Below are 8200 nucleotides of genomic sequence, written 5' to 3'. Positions count from 1 at the left end.
TACCAGTAACGCAGCACAAAATGGTGGAAAATGTGCCCCTACACAGACCGGGAACAGTGCCTGCTTACAGTAAGAGAGCGGAACTAAGGCAGAGAGTCGCCTTGTTTGAGCTCAGCTGGGAACATGCATATTGAGCAACTCAAATTTTTGGCCTCTGTGTGTATTGCAAATGACCTACAAAAGACCCACACATATTGATTTTGAGGTTACAGATAAATTTTAGTGAGTAGGCGGACTCACAAATAGGGAATTTATAAATAATGATTGTACATACCTATGCACATGTACTCATATACACACATAAATATGTGCGTATCTGTCTCCCAGGGCAGATATCGTTCCTTTGTAGTGCGCCTGCCACAGCACAGGCTATGATATGGGCTGGAGGCTGTGGCATTTGGTTCACAGTGTATACACCATACTATCACAGGGCCTGATATCGGAGGCCCTCAATAAACACTTGTTATGTAAGTAATTGATGACAAAGTCCAATAAGGTCAATTAAATACAGAGTATACTCCCTCCATCCACCACCTACTCCAGGTTTATAATCCATACAGATTATATAATAAGAGCTCCTAAGGCCATTTTAAAGATGTCCATCACATTTTTCACCTTGATCTGATATTTAATTTTTATTATGATGGTTGTTATATTGCTTCGAAAATACCTTTATGTAGTTCCCGAGATGACAGTGTTTATTTTTACGAGCAAGTGGTGGATTCAGCCGTCGTCCACGATCATGGAGCATTTTTCTCACTTTTAGCAAATCCTGGAGAAACACAGAGATGAACAAGTTAGTCCACGGACCCAGTTCTTTGTGTTTTGACTCATTGGTAATCTGCTTCTTGTTCTGTAGCCTTTTGGACTTTGCGAGCCAGGGAGAGGCCAGAGAGGGAAGAAGATGCGTTCCACAATAAATGTCGTAGGGTTCAAGATCTTTTGGAGAGAAAATAGATGCATCTCCATCTAGTGGTCAAAAGCAAGATGTGGGAACACTGAATTGGGACTGGAGCCTTGGATGCTGGTAATATCAGAGCATATCCCTTAGAAGTCCCGTCTGGACTGCTGTCTATGTTACAGGTGCTTATTAATAAATTCTGAATATTAATAAGCTGGGTGGGATCTTGCCTCATACTCAGAGAAGAATCCTGAATACTGGCACAAATTTGTTCAGTGAGAGAAATGCATAGGAGAGTGAGGGCCCTACCTCAGAAAGAAAGGGAAATCTGGATCCATACCGAGCACCAGGAGCCAGCCACGTGGGACATGCAGACCAGGAAGCAGGGGGCAACGGCCTGAAGGCCAGGTGCCCCGAAGGCGTAGGGCAGCAAGGACCCGCAATGGCCAAAAAGGGCAAAAAGGGCTGGGCCCACCATGTCCTAGCTGTTGATCCACTTCCAAAGGGGAGTGGTTAATTAGCCTGAATGGCCAGTGGGCACACAGGTGTGGCCAGGTAGGGGCCTGAGGTCACACAGAGGGCGTACTGAAGGCGTGGTCTCCCAGCTCACAAACCTGATCAATTTTATCCTGTATGCCTGCCCACAACACTGGTGTAGGCACCGAAACCTGGGCTGCTTTTCTTATGAGTCGAAGGTTGGCAAGAGTAGAAAGAACCTTATCAGTCCAGGAAAATCCACCAGGACTACTGTGGAAAATACTGAACAAAAGCAGTCTCATACGAGCTTTGGAATAATAAACTTGGATTTAAGTTCTAGCTACAGCCCTAAAGAGCTGTGTGATTTGGGAAAAGTGCTCAGTTATCTGAATCCCAACTTCTTCACTTATAAAATGGGAATAATAATACTTGCAGCACATGTGTGTTTTAAGAATTAAGTGAAATAATACATATGAACCATGAGTATGGTGCTGGCACAAAGAAGAAAGTCAGTAAAATGACTGTTTGAAAGGAGCCTAGAGTTTTCGTATAAGGAAAGCATTTCCATGGGGTAAATGCACTTGTTATCAGAGACAAGGTGATGCGGACGTCAGAACACACGAGGAAGCGGAAGGTTACACGTGTCAGCCAACAGATTCCTGCCTTCTCCAGTAATCAGATAGGGTATTAAATAAAGAGCACGGAATAGAATGACTCAGAAGTCTCCACATATTTTGGTCGATTCCCAGTTCAATGGAAATGTACAGATGTGTTAAGCAGGTCGTGGCTATTTCTTCTATGCCCACTAAAATAAAAGGGAGTGAGTGGCAAATACAAACTGAAGGCGTTTCAAATAAATGAATCCCTATGGCCCTTCGAAGGAAGTGTCATCTTTAAAATACATTACTAATTCCATCAAAATAACACTCAGTGTGTGACATCCAGATCTCATCTGGGGTTGCACACAAAGCTGGAACAGAGGCCTGGGTGACCAGACCAGGAGTGTGGCAGCTGGAGAAGCAACCAACAGTAGACTGCCCCTGCCCCTGCCCCTGCTTCCACCCCTTACCCTGTAACAGGTTTCAGTCTTGTCATTTTCTGCCTGCTGCTGTCCCTACTTATCTCTTGTGGGTTGAATGTGTCCCCTGAAAGATATGTTGAAGTCTCAACCCCCAGGACCTGTGCACCTGACCTGCTTTGGAAATAGGCTCATTGCAGACATCATCAAGATGTAGGCTAGGATGAGGTCATATGGTAGAGGGGGAGGAGCCCCTGATCCAACGTGACTGGTGTCCTAGGAGAAGGGTAGAAGGTGCACACAGAGCAGAGAACACATGACAGTGAAGGCAGGGACTGGAGTGATGCGTCTGCAAGCCAAGGAGCCCCAAGAGCCGCCAGCAACACAGGAACCAAGAGAAAGGCACGGAACGGCTTCTCCCCTACGAAAACGCAGTCCTGAGATCCTTGGTCTCAGGCCGAGAGAGACCACGTCGCTGTGTGTCGAGCCCCCACTCGGTGGCACTTTGCTCAGGCAGTCCTAGCAGCTAGCAGTTCCAGTGTGGCTGGTGGCAGGCGTTGATCTGAGCAGTGTCCAATTCCCTGAAAGTCTCACCTGATAAAAGCACAGCCAGCGGCCTCTCAACCAGAGCGGGGGAGGGGATGGAAGCCGGTGGTGTCCAGACCCCGGAGCAACAGGTGCTGTGGAAAACACGGAGACACTGGGGATCGCTCCAGTGCCCGCCCCGCCTGGGTGGGGACGAGATTGGGGATTTTCCTCTCCTTGTGGCTGACAGCCAGCTTCTGCGAGTGGTGCTGCCAGGTCGTCTGTCTGTTTCTGGTTTCAAGAGGAGCACAGCCATTTAATCTGCCAGTGCCTGGTCTTTTCCAGAAACTTCCAGAAGCTTGCTTTCTTCTCCCCCCTCCTTCCCTGCAAGAACGCCACCCCAGGATCCGCTCTGTTCCCTGCACCTAGGAGTAAGTGAGGTCCAGGTATCGGGATTTGAAACACCGCAGTTTCAGTCCCTGGTGCGTGACCTTGGCTTACTTGGGCGGAGGAAATGCTCAATCATCCTGTTGACTCCAAGCCTAAAATAAAAGCCCCGTGCCAAGCCCCTGACGCAAAAGGGACTCCCCTGGCAGCGCCGCGCTTGTGGAGAAAAACAGCTCCACTAGAGGGCGCTCCGCTGAAGGGTGCGCCGAGGGTCCTTGCACTTCACGTTCAGAAATGACAGGAGCAAGCCAGAGCCCGGAGGACAGTGCTACTTATCTCGCATGTCTGACTTCACCTTCCGATGAGAACCTCCTACTGCTCCATGAGTAGCCTCCGCTACCAAACGAGTTCCTCCTCGCCACACCACCCCCTCTCCCAGGTCTGAAGAAAAAGTTCACGATGTGAACAGGTGACCAGTCCATAAAGTGAGAGGGCAACAAGTGCAAAAATGCTTGTTTGGGGCCTCTTGCGGCTATGGGGCTTACTCTAGGTGGCATCTGTCAACCAAGACCTGCCCGAGGCCCCCATGTGGCCAGCAGCCAGGTGGGCATTGTCAATGGTACCTCCTGGAGCCTGCCGTCTGGCGCTGGCTAGACAGAGAGAACTCTGTGGCCGGTGAACATCCTTCTGGGATACTCAGCGCTAACCAAAGGACAGGATGGTTTTGACGCCATGACAGGATAAAGTGCATTTGCAGTTGGACCCACCATACTCAAGATAGAAGAAAGGACCTAAGCCAGTGTCGCCTGTTAAATCCCCACCTGCGTTTAAACAGGAGAGCCTAAACCCGGAAGGGAGTGAACAGCAAGGCAGCTCGGAGAAATGCTCACTGCCGCTGCTTCTGCAGACTTGCCCTTCGCATTGCCTGCCGACGAGGTGGCTTTCCCTGAGGGACGGAGTTGGTACTGAACACCGGAGTCGTGAGGTTCCTCGGCCGTACACTGGGGAGAACAGTTCTTGGCTTGCGGTACTGTAATGAGGCTTGAAAAACAAAGGGGCTGTGCGTAGCACATCCTTACTAAATGACCCTCTCTCCTTCCCTTGCTGTAAGACATCTGGAGGGTTTCCTGCAAGATCCGAGTGTTGACGCAGTTATCACACAGGAGCCCCCATGGGGCAAAGCTGCCTCTCGCCTGGTGCGGATTGGCACCATGCGCACAGCGGGAGGAAACTCGAGGCTGGTGTTGGTTTATGCCTGCGGCTCCCTGCTGCCCTCCCCTTTGCCTGCTCTCGGACGGACCCAGCAGACGAAGCCGGCGTGCTGACTTCCCCGAGATAACCTGGACCCTTCGGCGCTAAGGGCAGACTCCACTTGCGTGTTGTGAGATAGAAGGACCTGGCATCGGGCGCCTTCAGTGTCCTTGTCTTTGCTCTCTCTTCAAGGATGCAGATCCTACTCTTCCCCGGGCGCCTCTCTCAGAACTTGACCCGAGCAGACAACGGGCGGGCGGAAACTTTGAGGCAGCGGACGTTTGTGCCCTGTTCTCTCTACACCACATCTTTCCTCATTTGTTCATCGTCTGGTGTCCCCGAAATCATCCTAAAGGAAAACTGCTCTTCGCTCCATCTACCCCCAAAGGTGAGAGGGTTGACGTCCGGAACCACGGATCCCACCCAGAAAATGCCCCGCCTCTTCGGCACCCACTTCAGAGATGTCCTTAAAAGTGAGAGTCACCGGTGCCGCAGCTCACTAGGCTAATCCTGCCTGCACACTGGGTTCTAGTCCCGGTCGGGGCACCAGATTCTGTCCCGGTTGCCCCTCTTCCAGTCCAGCTCTCTGCTGTGGCCAGGAAGTGCAGTGGAGGATGGCCCAAGTGCTTGGGCCCTGCACCCCATGGGAGACCAGGAGAAGCACCTGGCTCCTGCCTTCGGATCAGCGCAGTGCGCCGGCCGCGGTGGCCATTGGAGGGTGAACCAATGGCAAAGGAAGACCTTTCTCTCTGTCTCTCTCTCACTGTCCACTCTGCCTGTCAAAAAAAAAAAAAAAAAAAGTGAGAGCCATGGGATTCTTAAACACCTCTGTGGTGAGCAGGAGGAAGAAAACCAGGGAGACTGCCATGGCTCCCTCCAGGAGAGGCGTGTGGGCAGGAAGGGCTGGGACCACTGCTGACTGCCTTGTGCCCCTTGAAGGCAGAATGTTCAGACAAAGCCACGCTGGTCGGTCCTTCAACAGCATGGCTATGCAGCTGATTCCAGGGACAAGTGACTCCAGAATTCTGGGATTAGAATGACCCGCAGTAGGTCAGATGGAAGTGCATCTACGGAGAGTCCCCCGACACAGGGGCAAGATCTTAGCCCCAGATTCAGACCCTTGCTTAGTCACTTTTTGGGAGCCCCTCGTGCACAGGTATCTGAAGCTCTGGATACGATTTCCTTTCCTACTGCTGAGCCTGTCCCCTTCCCCTCACGCATGCGCAGTGATGCTGCTCAGCCTCATGCGCATGTAGCCTGTCTTTCTCTCTCTCTCTCTCTCTCTCTCTCTCTCTCTCTCTCTCTTTTACAGGCAGAGTTAGAGAGAGAGACACAGAAAGGTCTTCCTTCCGTTGGTTCACTCCCCAAATGGCCGCCACTGCGGGCGCCGATCCAAAGCCAGGAGCCAGGTGCTTCTCCTGGTCTCCCATGGGGTGCAGGGCCCAAGCATTTGGGCCATCCTCCACTGCCCTCCCGGGCCACAGCAGAGAGCTGGCCTGGAAGAGGAGCAACCGGGACAGGACCGGCGCCCCAACCAGGACTAGAACCCGGAGTGCCGGCACCGCAGGCGGAGGATTAGCCTAGTGAGCCGCGGCGCTGGCCGCCTTTCTTTTCTTTCAAGCCCTGAGGCTGACTTGCTGTTTCTGAGCTGCCGTGGAATATGCCTGGCACCCGCGTACCTGCAAAGCGCAGAACCAGGAGTTCATGCTCTGGGCCACAAAAGCCAGCAGACAAGGATTTCGCTCTTCCTTTCCCTGAGCGGGCTGTCCTAAGACGCAGTGCCTCGTGCAGGCCTTCTGAAGACCGTGCACACAGATGAGCATCGGTGACCCACTGGGCAGAGCGGTGCCCGCCTTGGCGGCACATTCCCCAGACTGCTCTCTGCTTTCCTTACCCGTCTCGTTGCCCTCACCTTTCTTTGCCGTGGTCTGTACTCCTTGCTATGCTCTGACTGTTCTTACTCCCCTCAACTTTCCTGTGTCGGCGTCTTCACCCCAGAGGTGATGGAGTTGAGGAGGAGCACTGGGGAAGGCGATTAGGCCACAAAGGCCCCGCCCTCATGGGATTGGTGCCCTTATAAACCAGACCCAAGGGATCCCGCTTGCCCCTACCTCCAAGTGAGGACCAGGAAGAGGACCCTCACCAACACCAACTCCTCAAGTACTTTGCTCTTGGCTCTCCCAGCCCCCAGAACTGTGAGGAACAGATGTCCATGTTGCCAAAGCTACCCAAGTGGACTGAGACGTTACTCAAAAAACAAGTCCTACCACCTGCATTTGGCGTCAGGCCCAGTTATGGAAACGTGGGCACCTGTGGAGTGGAGTCAGTACCTTATATTGGTGAAAAGATACGGGGTGCTTGCCCGGCACAGCCCCGATTCCTGTAACCGCGCTGATCAAGTAGTCAGTAAACATCCCCATCAGGCCTGCTTGGATGGAGGTGATCAGATCGTCCTGAGAAGGAATTCAGTGCTCTGGAAGGTGATAAAAGACATTCTCGGTAAAGGGCTGGCATTTGGTGCAGCCATGAACCTGGCTTTGAGCTTCAGCTGCACTCCCCGGTCCAGCTTCCTGTGCTGTTTCCTGGGAGACAGCAGTGCTGATTTGGAGTTGGGGCCCGGCCTCCTGCCTGGAGGAAGAGCTGCACTGGGTTCCCAGCTGGGCCCTCAGCCACTGCAGGCATTTGGGGAGTGAACCAGCAGATGTGAGCTCTCGGTCTCTCTGCCTCTTAAAGTCATTTAAAAATAAACAAAATAAGGACATTTCAGAGAAGCATGAATTTCTCACCGACATACTTACACTCAGAGAAGACTAAGGAAATTCTTCAGCTGAAAAGATGCACAGCGTGGCTGAAAGCAAGGGAATTGGGAAAGGACAGGACACTGAAGAGGGACGTGGCTCATGCCGATGAAAGTGGCCTGCTTAAAGCGACAACAGGATGCCTGCTGGGTTTATGTGTCGAATTAAAACCCAGGACAACAGCACGAGCAGCAGGAGCTGAGGAAATGGAGTTAAAGTTTCGCTGCACATTTCACTTTTGGGGAAATGCCGAGAGTGTTCGCCTAAGACAAAGTCGAGCTATCGAGCACTTGAATGGTGGCTGGTGCAACTAAGGGGGTGAGTTTTTGGTTTAATTTCATTTTAATGCACTTAAGTAGTCATATTTAAATAGTGGCTATTGGACTGCGCAAACCCAGGACAATTGGTAAAAGAATAAGGAAAGGCTAAATAAGGAAGAAAGCGCAGCCTGGAGAAATACAGCGAGCACAGACTTTCTCCTGTGCGTTGCTCACGCTGAGTCACACAGCATGGAACGATGCTGCAGCCGTTTCAGAGGCGCGAGTCCTGTGGTCCTTGAGGCTCTGGTCTGTGCCTTGGTGACCGGGGCCCAGGACTGACCAGCTGTGGACAATTCACAGCTGACCAGCAAGCAGCTTTTAGGTGATGCTCCTCCCCCATGGCAAAGACGCCGTCCCTGAACGACCATGTCAGCAAGCGTAGCTTTGACCTCCGGCCCAAACAGGCCTTTCTCTCTCTCCGTTCATCTCTGAGCCTTGACATCCAGACCGCTGTGTCCCAAGACCTACACAAGATTGTTCCTTCCAATCCAGGGTACCAGCTCCTTCTGCAGCTGCCCTAGCA

The 8200-nt window shown here is 52.1% G+C and overlaps 1 long non-coding RNA gene across 1 annotated transcript; it reads right to left on the bottom strand.

Moving 5' to 3' along the window:
- Positions 1-607: 607 nt before the first annotated feature.
- Positions 608-3730, bottom strand: LOC138844014 (uncharacterized). The gene is made up of 2 exons (XR_011379303.1): positions 2991-3730; positions 608-772 (listed from the first exon to the last, which is right to left on the bottom strand). It is a non-coding gene; the product is annotated as an uncharacterized lncRNA (long non-coding RNA).
- Positions 3731-8200: the final 4470 nt, after the last annotated feature.

Source organism: Oryctolagus cuniculus, chromosome 10 (assembly GCF_964237555.1).
Source record: "Oryctolagus cuniculus chromosome 10, mOryCun1.1, whole genome shotgun sequence".
NCBI classification, from domain to species: domain Eukaryota; kingdom Metazoa; phylum Chordata; class Mammalia; order Lagomorpha; family Leporidae; genus Oryctolagus; species Oryctolagus cuniculus.
Note: the sequence above shows the minus strand (reverse complement) of the source record. Positions and strands in the feature narration are given on the sequence as shown.